Source organism: Embiotoca jacksoni, unplaced genomic scaffold, assembly GCF_022577435.1.
Source record: "Embiotoca jacksoni isolate LCO1_2020_lvr unplaced genomic scaffold, fEmbJac1.0.p SCAF_12, whole genome shotgun sequence".
Lineage (NCBI taxonomy): Eukaryota > Metazoa > Chordata > Actinopteri > Embiotocidae > Embiotoca > Embiotoca jacksoni.
This window is the reverse complement of record NW_027185252.1, coordinates 1,420,150-1,435,867: the sequence shown is the minus strand read 5'-3', so window position 1 is coordinate 1,435,867 and position 15,718 is coordinate 1,420,150.

Sequence of the window (15,718 nt, the reverse complement as noted above, 5' to 3'; positions counted from 1 at the left end):
AACGGAAGTCATATTTATAGTACGTCGTTTAAAATATGACAAAAAGTCACACTATAGCATGTCATCCGAAAAATGACCAAAATGTAAAACTATATCGTGTCCTCCGAAAAATGACCAAAAAGTCAAGATTTCATTTTTCGGACGACACGCTATAGTGTGACTTTTTTTTTTTATCATATTTTAGACGACATGTTATAGTGTGACTTTTTTTTCATATTTTAGACGACATGTTATAGTATGACTCTTTTTTTTTTATCATATTTTAGACGACATGCTATCGTATGTCTTTTTTGTCATATTTTAGACGACATGCTATAGTATGACTTTTTTGATCATATTTTATAAGACATGCTATAGTATGACTTTTTTTTATCATATTTTAGACGACATGTTATAGTGTGACTTTTTTATCATATTTTAGACGACATGTTATAGTATGACTTTTTTTTTATCATATTTTAGACGACATGTTATAGTGTGACTTTTTTATCATATTTTAGACGACATGCTATAGTATGACTTTTTTTATCATATTTTAGAAGACATGCTATAGTATGACTTTTTTTTATCATATTTTAGTCGACATGCTATAGTATGACTTTTTTTTTATCATATTTTGGACGACATGCTATAGTATGACTTTTTTATCATATTTTAGAAGACATGCTATAGTATGACTTTTTTTTATCATATTTTAGTCGACATGCTATAGTATGACTTTTTTATCATATTTCAGACGACATGCTATAGTATGACTTTTTTTTTATCATATTTTAGAAGACATGCTATAGTATGACTTTCTTATCATATTTAAGACGACATACTATAGTATGACTTTTTTTTTTATCATATTTTAGAAGACATGCTATAGTATGACTTTTTTTTATCATATTTTAGTCGACATGCTATAGTATGACTTTTTTTTATCATATTTTAGACGACATGCTATAGTATGACTTTTTTATCATATTTTAGATGACATGTTACAGTATGACTTTTTTTTTTATCATATTTTAGACGACATGCTATAGTATGACTTTTTATCATATTTTAGACGACATGCTATAGTGTGACTTTTTTTTATCATATTTTGGACGACATGCTATTGTATGACTTTTTTTTATCATATTTTAGACGACATGTTATAGTATGACTTTTTTATCATATTTCAGACGACATGCTAAAGTATGACTTTTTTTTTTATCATATTTTAGAAGACATGCTATAGTATGACTTTTTTTTATCATATTTTAGTCGACATGCTATAGTATGACTTTTTTTATCATATTTTGGACGACATGCTATAGTATGACTTTTTTGTCATATTTCAGACGACATGCTAAAGTATGACTTTTTTTTATCATATTTTAGAAGACATGTTATAGTATGACTTTTTTATCATATTTCAGACGACATGCTATAGTATGACTTTTTTTTATCATATTTTAGTCGACATGCTATAGTATGACTTTTTTATCATATTTCAGACGACATGCTAAAGTATGACTTTTTTTTATCATATTTTAGAAGACATGTTATAGTATGACTTTTTTATCATATTTCAGACGACATGCTATAGTATGACTTTTTTTTATCATATTTTAGAAGACATGCTATAGTATGACTTTTTTTTATCATATTTTAGACGACATACTATAGTATGACTTTTTTATCATATTTTAGACGACATACTATAGTATGACTTTTTTTTTATCATATTTTAGACGACATGCTATAGTATGACTTTTTTTTTTATCATATTTTAGACGACATGCTATAGTATGACTTTTTTATCATATTTTGGACGACATGCTATAGCATGACTTTTTTTTATCATATTTTAGAAGACATGCTATAGTATGACTTTTTTTTATCATATTTTAGTCGACATGCTATAGTGTGACTTTTTTTTTATCATATTTTGGACGACATGCTATAGTATGACTTTTTTATCATATTTTAGAAGACATGCTATAGTATGACTTTTTTTTATCATATTTTAGTCGACATGCTATAGTATGACTTTTTTATCATATTTCAGACGACATGCTATAGTATGACTTTTTTTTTATCATATTTCAGACGACATGCTATAGTATGACTTTTTTTTTATCATATTTTAGAAGACATGCTATAGTATGACTTTTTTATCATATTTTAGACGACATACTATAGTATGACTTTTTTTTTTATCATATTTTAGAAGACATGCTATAGTATGACTTTTTTTTATCATATTTTAGTCGACATGCTATAGTATGACTTTTTTATCATATTTTGGACGACATGCTATAGTATGACTTTTTTTATCATATTTTAGAAGACATGCTATAGTATGACTTTTTTTTATCATATTTTAGTCGACATGCTATAGTATGACTTTTTTATCATATTTTGGACGACATGCTATAGTATGACTTTTTTATCACATTTTAGACGACATGCTATAGTATGACTTTTTTATCATATTTTAGACGACATGCTATAGTATTACTTTTTTATCATATTTTAGACGACATGTTATAGTATGACTTTTTTATCATATTTTAGACGACATGCTATAGTATGACTTTTTTATCATATTTCAGACGACATGCTATAGTATGACTTTTTTATGATATTTTAGACGACATGTTATAGTGTGACTTTTTTATGATATTTTAGACGACATGCTATAGTATGACTTTTTTATCATATTTTACACGACATGTTATAGTATGACTTTTTTATCATATTTTAGACGACATGTTATCGTATGACTTTTTTATCATATTTTAGACGACATGCTATAGTATGACTTTTTTATCATATTTCAGACGACATGCTATAGTATGACTTTTTTTTTATCATATTTTAGAAGACATGCTATAGTATGACTTTTTTTATCATATTTTAGACGACATACTATAGTAAGACTTTTTTTTTTATCATATTTTAGAAGACATGCTATAGTATGACTTTTTTTTATCATATTTTAGTCGACATGCTATAGTATGACTTTTTTATCATATTTTGGACGACATGCTATAGTATGACTTTTTTTTATCATATTTTAGAAGACATGCTATAGTATGACTTTTTTTTATCATATTTTAGTCGACATGCTATAGTATGACTTTTTTATCATATTTTAGACGACATGCTATAGTATTACTTTTTTATCATATTTTAGACGACATGTTATAGTTTGACTTTTTTATCATATTTTAGACGACATGCTATAGTATGACTTTTTTATCATATTTCAGACGACATGCTATAGTATGACTTTTTTTTATCATATTTTAGTCGACATGCTATAGTATGACTTTTTTATCATATTTTGGACGACATGCTATAGTATGACTTTTTTTTATCATATTTTAGAAGACATGCTATAGTATGACTTTTTTTTATCATATTTTAGTCGACATGCTATAGTATGACTTTTTTATCATATTTTAGACGACATGCTATAGTATTACTTTTTTATCATATTTTAGACGACATGTTATAGTTTGACTTTTTTATCATATTTTAGACGACATGCTATAGTATGACTTTTTTATCATATTTCAGACGACATGCTATAGTATGACTTTTTTATGATATTTTAGACGACATGTTATAGTGTGACTTTTTTATGATATTTTAGACGACATGCTATAGTATGACTTTTTTATCAAATTTTACACGACATGTTATAGTATGACTTTTTTATCATATTTTAGACGACATGTTATCGTGTGACTTTTTTATCATATTTTAGACGACATGCTATAGTATGACTTTTTTATCATATTTTAGGCGACATGCTATAGTATGACTTTTTTATGATATTTTAGACGACATGTTATAGTATGACTTTTTTATCATATTTTAGACGACATGCTATAGTATGACTTTTTTATCATATTTTAGAAGACATGCTATAGTATGACTTTTTTTTATCATATTTTAGTCGACATGCTATAGTATGACTTTTTTATCATATTATGGACGACATGCTATAGTATGACTTTTTTTATCATATTTTAGAAGACATGCTATAGTATGACTTTTTTTTATCATATTTTAGTCGACATGCTATAGTATGACTTTTTTATCATATTTTGGACGACATGCTATAGTATGACTTTTTTATCATATTTTAGACGACATGCTATAGTATGACTTTTTTATCATATTTTAGACGACATGCTATAGTATTACTTTTTTATCATATTTTAGACGACATGTTATAGTATGACTTTTTTATCATATTTTAGACGACATGCTATAGTATGACTTTTTTATCATATTTCAGACGACATGCTATAGTATGACTTTTTTATGATATTTTAGACGACATGTTATAGTGTGACTTTTTTATGATATTTTAGACGACATGCTATAGTATGACTTTTTTATCATATTTTACACGACATGTTATAGTATGACTTTTTTATCATATTTTAGACGACATGTTATCGTATGACTTTTTTTATCATATTTTAGACGACATGCTATAGTATGACTTTTTTATCATATTTCAGACGACATGCTATAGTATGACTTTTTTTTTATCATATTTTAGAAGACATGCTATAGTATGACTTTTTTATCATATTTTAGACGACATACTATAGTATGACTTTTTTTTAATCATATTTTAGAAGACATGCTATAGTATGACTTTTTTTTATCATATTTTAGTCGACATGCTATAGTATGACTTTTTTATCATATTTTGGACGACATGCTATAGTATGACTTTTTTTTATCATATTTTAGAAGACATGCTATAGTATGACTTTTTTTTATCATATTTTAGTCGACATGCTATAGTATGACTTTTTTATCATATTTTGGACGACATGCTATAGTATGACTTTTTTATCATATTTTAGACGACATGCTATAGTATGACTTTTTTATCATATTTTAGACGACATGCTATAGTATTACTTTTTTATCATATTTTAGACGACATGTTATAGTATGACTTTTTTTATCATATTTTAGACGACATGCTATAGTATGACTTTTTTATCATATTTCAGACGACATGCTATAGTATGACTTTTTTATGATATTTTAGACGACATGTTATAGTGTGACTTTTTTATGATATTTTAGACGACATGCTATAGTATGACTTTTTTATCATATTTCAGACGACATGCTATAGTATGACTTTTTTATGATATTTTAGACGACATGTTATAGTGTGACTTTTTTATGATATTTTAGACGACATGCTATAGTATGACTTTTTTATCAAATTTTACACGACATGTTATAGTATGACTTTTTTATCATATTTTAGACGACATGTTATCGTGTGACTTTTTTATCATATTTTAGACGACATGCTATAGTATGACTTTTTTATCATATTTTAGGCGACATGCTATAGTATGACTTTTTTATGATATTTTAGACGACATGTTATAGTATGACTTTTTTATCATATTTTAGACGACATGCTATAGTATGACTTTTTTATCATATTTTAGACGACATGCTATAGTGTGACTTTTTTATGATATTTTAGACGACATGCTATAGTATGACTTTTTTATCATATTTTAGACGACATGTTATAGTATGACTTTTTTATCATATTTTAGACGACATGCTATAGTGCGACTTTTTTATGATATTTTAGACGACATACTATAGTATGACTTTTTTTTATCATATTTTAGAGGACATGCTATAGTATGACTTTTTTTTATCATATTTTAGACGACATGTTATAGTATAACTTTTTTCAGACATGCTATATTTCAGACATGCTATATATAGTATGACTTTTTGTCATATTTCAGACGTGCTATAGCATGAATTTTTAGTCATATTTCGGATGACATGCTATAGTATGACTTCCGTTCAAGTTATGGAAGCTAACACGGTGGTGCAGCTGTCAGAGTTGTTGCCTCTCAGTTGAAAGGTACCGGGTTCAACTCCTGCCTGTGACTTTCCAAGTGAATTCATTATTCCTGCAAGACTAATGACCAGAAAGTAAAGTTTGTTTTCCATAACATGGATGACGAACTTATGCATGTTGTCAATAATGTAAAACATTACATTCAAGCAATAACATGCAATCCTCCACAATAAGTTCCAGACCCCCCATCGAACCCAGAAGCTCCTGATTGTGAGATGACAACGCTGGATTGGAACTTCAACATTTTTGATAACTCTCTTGCATGCTTGTCTGACTTATATGACTTATATAACTTTTAAACATGTTATTGAAGAGAGTTCTACGGTGCAGTGGTTGGTGTTGTTCCCTCCCATTCAGAAGGTTCCAGGTTCGAGACTCTCCGGGGAAAGGATGACATTAACATCCTAGATGAAAAGCCACGGCAAGGGCAAGAATTGAACCTGCAACCTTCTGACTGGGAGGCAACAACATTAACCATTACACCACCGTGCTTTCTTCAAGAAAATGATTAAAAGTCATATAAGTAATATAAGTCAGACGAACATGCAGTAGAGGCAGCACAACTTTGCAGTTGCTAGCGTTGTCATCTCACAGTCAGGAAGTACTCGGTTCGATCAGGGGCTTGGAACTCTGTCTGTGGAGGATTGCATGTTCTTGCTTGGAGTGTGACTTTGTCACAATTACGACTACATGATGTTTGTTTTACATCATGGACTATATGCATGATAACATGCATAAGTTAGTCATCCAAATTTTGGATGACATACTTAAATTTACTTATTACCTATGCAGGAACATGCAAATTCCACATAGAAAGTCCCAGGCGGGGATCGAACCACGGACCTTTAGACTGTAAGACGACAACGCTGACAACTGCACTGTTGTGTTGCCTGAAACAATTTAAACGGAAGTCATATTTATAGTACGTCGTTTAAAATATGACAAAAAGTCACACTATAGCATGTCATCCGAAAAATGACCAAAATGTAAAACTATATCGTGTCCTCCGAAAAATGACCAAAAAGTCAAGATTTCATTTTTCGGACGACACGCTATAGTGTGACTTTTTTTTTATCATATTTTAGACGACATGTTATAGTGTGACTTTTTTTTCATATTTTAGACGACATGTTATAGTATGACTTTTTTTTTTTTTATCATATTTTAGACGACATGCTATCGTATGTCTTTTTTGTCATATTTTAGACGACATGCTATAGTATGACTTTTTTTTATCATATTTTAGACGACATGTTATAGTGTGACTTTTTTATCATATTTTAGACGACATGTTATAGTATGACTTTTTTTTTTATCATATTTTAGACGACATGTTATAGTGTGACTTTTTTTATCTTATTTTAGACGACATGTTATAGTATGACTTTTTTTTTAATCATATTTTAGACGACATGTTATAGTGTGACTTTTTTATCATATTTTAGACGACATGCTATAGTATGACTTTTTTTATCATATTTTAGACGACATGCTATGGTATGACTTTTTTATCATATTTTGGACGACATGCTATAGTATGACTTTTTTTTATCATATTTTAGAAGACATGCTATAGTATGACTTTTTTTTATCATATTTTAGTCGACATGCTATAGTATGACTTTTTTTTATCATATTTTGGACGACATGCTATAGTATGACTTTTTTATCATATTTTAGAAGACATGCTATAGTATGACTTTTTTTTATCATATTTTAGTCGACATGCTATAGTATGACTTTTTTTTTATCATATTTTGGACGACATGCTATAGTATGACTTTTTTATCATATTTTGGACGACATGCTATAGTATGACTTTTTTTATCATATTTTAGAAGACATGCTATAGTATGACTTTTTTTTATCATATTTTAGTCGACATGTTAGAGTGTGACTTTTTTTTATCATATTTTGGACGACATGCTATTGTATGACTTTTTTTTTTATCATATTTTAGACGACATGTTATAGTATGACTTTTTTTTATCATATTTTAGACGACGTTATAGTGTGACTTTTTTTTATCATATTTTAGACGACATGTTAGAGTGTGACTTTTTTTTTATCATATTTTAGACGACATGTTAGAGTGTGACTTTTTTTTATCATATTTTAGACGACATGCTATAGTATGACTTTTTTTTATCATATTTTAGACGACATGCTATAGTATGACTTTTTTGTCATATTTTAGACGACATGCTATGGTATGACTTTTTTATCATATTTTGGACGACATGCTATAGTATGACTTTTTTTATCATATTTTAGAAGACATGCTATAGTATGACTTTTTTTTATCATATTTTAGTCGACATGCTATAGTATGACTTTTTTTTTATCATATTTTAGAAGACATGCTATAGTATGACTTTTTTTTTATCATATTTTAGACGACATGCTATTGTATGACTTTTTTTATCATATTTTAGACGACATGCTATAGTATGACTTTTTTATCATATTTTAGACGACATGCTATAGTATGACTTTTTATCATATTTCAGACGACATGCTATAGTATGATTTTTTTATCATATTTTAGACGACATGTTATAGTGTGACTTTTTTTTATCATATTTTAGACGACATGTTAGAGTGTGACTTTTTTTTATCATATTTTGGACGACATGCTATTGTATGACTTTTTTTTATCATATTTTAGACGACCTGTTATAGTATGACTTTTTTTTATCATATTTTAGACGACGTTATAGTGTGACTTTTTTTTTATCATATTTTAGACGACATGTTAGAGTGTGACTTTTTTTTATCATATTTTGGACGACATGCTATTGTATGACTTTTTTTTATCATATTTTAGACGACATGCTATAGTATGACTTTTTTTATCATATTTTAGACGACATGCTATAGTATGACTTTTTTTTATCATATTTTAGACGACATGTTATAGTATGACTTTTTTTTTATCATATTTTAGACGACATGTTATAGTATGACTTTTTATCATATTTTAGACGACATGCTATAGTATGACTTTTTTTATCATATTATAGACAACATGTTATAGTGTGACTTTTTTTGATCATATTATAGACGACATGTTATAGTGTGACTTTTTTTTATCATATTTTAGACGACATGCTATCGTATGTCTTTTTTGTCATATTTTAGACGACATGCTATAGTATGACTTTTTTTTTATCATATTTTAGACGACATGTTATAGTATGACTTTTTTATCATATTTTAGACGACATGCTATAGTATGACTTTTTTATCATATTTTAGACGACATGCTATAGTATGACTTTTTTTTTATCATATTTTAGACGACATGTTATAGTATGACTTTTTTATCATATTTTAGACGACATGCTATAGTATGACTTTTTTATCATATTTTAGACGACATGCTATAGTGTGACTTTTTTATGATATTTTAGACGACATGCTATAGTGTGACTTTTTTATCATATTTTAGACGACATGCTATAGTATGACTTTTTTATCATATTTTAGACGACATGTTATAGTATGACTTTTTTATCATATTTTAGACGACATGTTATCGTATGACTTTTTTATCATATTTTAGACGACATGCTATAGTATGACTTTTTTATGATATTTTAGACGACATGTTATAGTATGACTTTTTTATCATATTTTAGACGACATGCTATAGTATGACTTTTTTATCATATTTTAGACGACATGCTATAGTGTGACTTTTTTATGATATTTTAGACGACATGCTATAGTATGACTTTTTTATCATATTTTAGACGACATGTTATAGTATGACTTTTTTATCATATTTTAGACGACATGCTATAGTATGACTTTTTTATCATATTTTAGACGACATGCTATAGTGTGACTTTTTTATGATATTTTAGACGACATACTATAGTATGACTTTTTTTTATCATATTTTAGAGGACATGCTATAGTATGACTTTTTTTTATCATATTTTAGACGACATGTTATAGTATAACTTTTTTCAGACATGCTATATTTCAGACATGCTATATATAGTATGACTTTTTGTCATATTTCAGACGTGCTATAGCATGAATTTTTAGTCATATTTCGGATGACATGCTATAGTATGACTTCCGTTCAAGTTATGGAAGTTAACACGGTGGTGCAGCTGTCAGAGTTGTTGCCTCTCAGTTGAAAGGTACCGGGTTCAACTCCTGTCTGTGACTTTCCAAGTGAATTCATTATTCCTGCAAGACTAATGACCAGAAAGTAAAGTTTGTTTTCCATAACATGGATGACGAACTTATGCATGTTGTCAATAATGTAAAACATTACATTCAAGCAATAACATGCAATCCTCCACAATAAGTTCCAGACCCCCCATCGAACCCAGAAGCTCCTGATTGTGAGATGACAACGCTGGATTGGAACTTCAACATTTTTGATAACTCTCTTGCATGCTTGTCTGACTTATATGACTTATATAACTTTTAAACATGTTATTGAAGAGAGTTCTACGGTGCAGTGGTTGGTGTTGTTGCCTCCCATTCAGAAGGTTCCAGGTTCGAGACTCTCCGGGGAAAGGATGACATTAACATCCTAGATGAAAAGCCACGGCAAGGGCAAGAATTGAACCTGCAACCTTCTGACTGGGAGGCAACAACATTAACCATTACACCACCGTGCTTTCTTCAAGAAAATGATTAAAAGTCATATAAGTAATATAAGTCAGACGAACATGCAGTAGAGGCAGCACAACTTTGCAGTTGCTAGCGTTGTCATCTCACAGTCAGGAAGTACTCGGTTCGATCAGGGGCTTGGAACTCTGTCTGTGGAGGATTGCATGTTCTTGCTTGGAGTGTGACTTTGTCACAATTACGACTACATGATGTTTGTTTTACATCATGGACTATATGCATGATAACATGCATAAGTTAGTCATCCAAATTTTGGATGACATACTTAAATTTACTTATTACCTATGCAGGAACATGCAAATTCCACATAGAAAGTCCCAGGCGGGGATCGAACCACTGACCTTTAGACTGTAAGACGACAACGCTGACAACTGCACTGTTGTGTTGCCTGAAACAATTTAAACGGAAGTCATATTTATAGTGCGTCGTTTAAAATTTGACAAAAAGTCACACTATAGCATGTCATCCGAAAAATGACCAAAATGTAAAACTATATCGTGTCCTCCGAAATATGACCAAAAAGTCAAGATTTCATTTTTCGGACGACACGCTATAGTGTGACTTTTTTTTTATCATATTTTAGACGACATGTTATAGTGTGACTTTTTTTTCATATTTTAGACGACATGTTATAGTATGACTTTTTTTTTTATCATATTTTAGACGACATGTTATAGTGTGACTTTTTTTTTATCTTATTTTAGACGACATGTTATAGTATGACTCTTTTTTTTTATCATATTTTAGACGACATGCTATCGTATGTCTTTTTTGTCATATTTTAGACGACATGCTATAGTATGACTTTTTTGATCATATTTTATAAGACATGCTATAGTATGACTTTTTTTATCATATTTTAGACGACATGTTATAGTGTGACTTTTTTATCATATTTTAGACGACATGTTATAGTATGACTTTTTTTTTTATCATATTTTAGACGACATGTTATAGTGTGACTTTTTTATCATATTTTAGACGACATGCTATAGTATGACTTTTTTATCATATTTTAGACGACATGCTATAGTATGACTTTTTTTTTATCATATTTTAGACGACATGCTATAGTGTGACTTTTTTATGATATTTTAGACGACATGTTATAGTATGACTTTTTTATCATATTTTAGACGACATGTTATAGTATGACTTTTTTATCATATTTTAGACGACATGTTATCGTATGACTTTTTTATCATATTTCAGACGACATGCTATAGTATGACTTTTTTATCATATTTTAGACGACATGCTATAGTATGACTTTTTTATCATATTTTAGACGACATGTTATAGAATGACTTTTTTTTATCATATTTTAGTCGACATGCTATAGTATGACTTTTTTATCATATTTTAGTCGACATGCTATAGTATGACTTTTTTATCATATTTCAGACGACATGCTATAGTATGACTTTTTTATCATATTTTAGACGACATGCTATAGTGTGACTTTTTTATGATATTTTAGACGACATGCTATAGTATGACTTTTTTTATCATATTTTAGACGACATGTTATAGTATGACTTTTTTATCATATTTTAGACGACATGTTATCGTATGACTTTTTTATCATATTTTAGACGACATGCTATAGTATGACTTTTTTATCATATTTTAGACGACATGCTATAGTATGACTTTTTTATCATATTTTAGACGACATGCTATAGTATGACTTTTTTATGATATTTTAGACGACATGCTATAGTGTGACTTTTTTTATCATATTTTAGAAGACATGCTATAGTATGACTTTTTATCATATTTTAGACGACATGCTATAGTATGACTTTTTTATCATATTTTAGACGACATGCTATAGTATGACTTTTTTTTTATCATATTTTAGAAGACATGCTATAGTATGACTTTTTTTTTATCATATTTTAGACGACATGTTATAGTATGACTTTTTTATCATATTTTAGACGACATGCTATAGTATGACTTTTTTTTTTATCATATTTTAGACGACATGTTATAGTATGACTTTTTTATCATATTTTAGACGACATGCTATAGTATGACTTTTTTTTTATCATATTTTAGACGACATGCTATAGTATGACTTTTTTTTTATCATATTTTAGACGACATGTTATAGTATGACTTTTTTATCATATTTTAGACGACATGCTATAGTATGACTTTTTTATCATATTTTAGACGACATGCTATAGTGTGACTTTTTTATGATATTTTAGACGACATGCTATAGTGTGACTTTTTTATGATATTTTAGACGACATGCTATAGTATGACTTTTTTTATCATATTTTAGACGACATGTTATAGTATGACTTTTTTATCATATTTTAGACGACATGTTATCGTATGACTTTTTTATCATATTTTAGACGACATGCTATAGTATGACTTTTTTATCATATTTTAGACGACATGCTATAGTATGACTTTTTTATCATATTTTAGACGACATGCTATAGTATGACTTTTTTATGATATTTTAGACGACATGCTATAGTGTGACTTTTTTTATCATATTTTAGAAGACATGCTATAGTATGACTTTTTATCATATTTTAGACGACATGCTATAGTATGACTTTTTTATCATATTTTAGAAGACATGCTATAGTATGACTTTTTATCATATTTTAGACGACATGTTATAGTATGACTTTTTTTTATCATATTTTAGACGACATGTTATAGTATGACTTTTTTTTATCATATTTTGGACGACATGCTATTGTATGACTTTTTTTTATCATATTTTAGACGACATGTTATAGTATGACTTTTTTTTTATCATATTTTAGACGACATGCTATAGTATGACTTTTTTTTATCATATTTTAGACGACATGCTATAGTATGACTTTTTGATCATATTTTAGACGACATGCTATAGTATGACTTTTTTTTTATCATATTTTAGACGACATGCTATAGTATGACTTTTTGATCATATTTTAGACGACATGCTATAGTATGACTTTTTTTTTATCATATTTTAGACGACATGTTATAGTGTGACTTTTTTATCATATTTTAGACGACATGTTTTAGTATGACTTTTTTTTTATCATATTTTAGACGACATGCTATAGTACGACTTTTTTTTATCATATTTTAGACGACATGTTATAGTATGACTTTTTTTTTATCATATTTTAGACGACATGCTATAGTGTGACTTTTTTTTATCATATTTTAGACGACATGCTATAGTATGACTTTTTTTATCATATTTTAGACGACATGCTATAGTATGACTTTTTGATCATATTTTAGACGACATGCTATAGTATGACTTTTTTTTATCATATTTTAGACGACATGTTATAGTGTGACTTTTTTATCATATTTTAGACGACATGTTTTAGTATGACTTTTTTATCATATTTTAGACGACATGCTATAGTATGACTTTTTTTTTATCATATTTTAGACGACATGTTATAGTATGACTTTTTTATCATATTTTAGACGACATGCTATAGTATGACTTTTTTATCATATTTTAGACGACATGCTATAGTGTGACTTTTTTATGATATTTTAGACGACATGCTATAGTATGACTTTTTTATCATATTTTAGACGACATGTTATAGTATGACTTTTTTATCATATTTTAGACGACATGTTATCGTATGACTTTTTTATCATATTTTAGACGACATGCTATAGTATGACTTTTTTATCATATTTTAGACGACATGCTATAGTATGACTTTTTTTTATCATATTTTAGACGACATGTTATAGTATGACTTTTTTATCATATTTTAGACGACATGCTATAGTATGACTTTTTTATCATATTTTAGACGACATGCTATAGTGTGACTTTTTTATGATATTTTAGACGACATGCTATAGTATGACTTTTTTATCATATTTTAGACGACATGTTATAGTATGACTTTTTTATCATATTTTAGACGACATGTTATCGTATGACTTTTTTATCATATTTTAGACGACATGCTATAGTATGACTTTTTTATCATATTTTAGACGACATGTTTTAGTATGACTTTTTTATCATATTTTAGACGACATGCTATAGTATGACTTTTTTTTTATCATATTTTAGACGACATGTTATAGTATGACTTTTTTATCATATTTTAGACGACATGCTATAGTATGACTTTTTTATCATATTTTAGACGACATGCTATAGTGTGACTTTTTTATGATATTTTAGACGACATGCTATAGTATGACTTTTTTATCATATTTTAGACGACATGTTATAGTATGACTTTTTTATCATATTTTAGACGACATGTTATCGTATGACTTTTTTATCATATTTTAGACGACATGCTATAGTATGACTTTTTTATCATATTTTAGACGACATGCTATAGTATGACTTTTTTATCATATTTTAGACGACATGCTATAGTATGACTTTTTTATGATATTTTAGACGACATGCTATAGTATGACTTTTTTATGATATTTTAGACGACATGCTATAGTGTGACTTTTTTATGATATTTTAGACGACATGCTATAGTATGACTTTTTTATCATATTTTAGACGACATGTTATAGTATGACTTTTTTATCATATTTTAGAAGACATGCTATAGTATGACTTTTTTTTTTATCATATTTTAGACGACATGCTATAGTATGACTTTTTTTATCATATTTTAGAAGACATGCTATAGTATGACTTTTTATCATATTTTAGACGACATGCTATAGTATGACTTTTTTATCATATTTTAGAAGACATGCTATAGTATGACTTTTTATCATATTTTAGACGACATGTTATAGTATGACTTTTTTTTTATCATATTTTAGACGACATGTTATAGTATGACTTTTTTTTATCATATTTTGGACGACATGCTATTGTATGACTTTTTTTTATCATATTTTAGACGACATGTTATAGTATGACTTTTTTTTTATCATATTTTAGACGACATGCTATAGTATGACTTTTTTTTATCATATTTTAGACGACATGCTATAGTATGACTTTTTGATCATATTTTAGACGACATGCTATAGTATGACTTTTTTTTTATCATATTTTAGACGACATGCTATAGTATGACTTTTTGATCATATTTTAGACGACATGCTATAGTATGACTTTTTTTTATCATATTTTAGACGACATGTTATAGTATGACTTTTTTT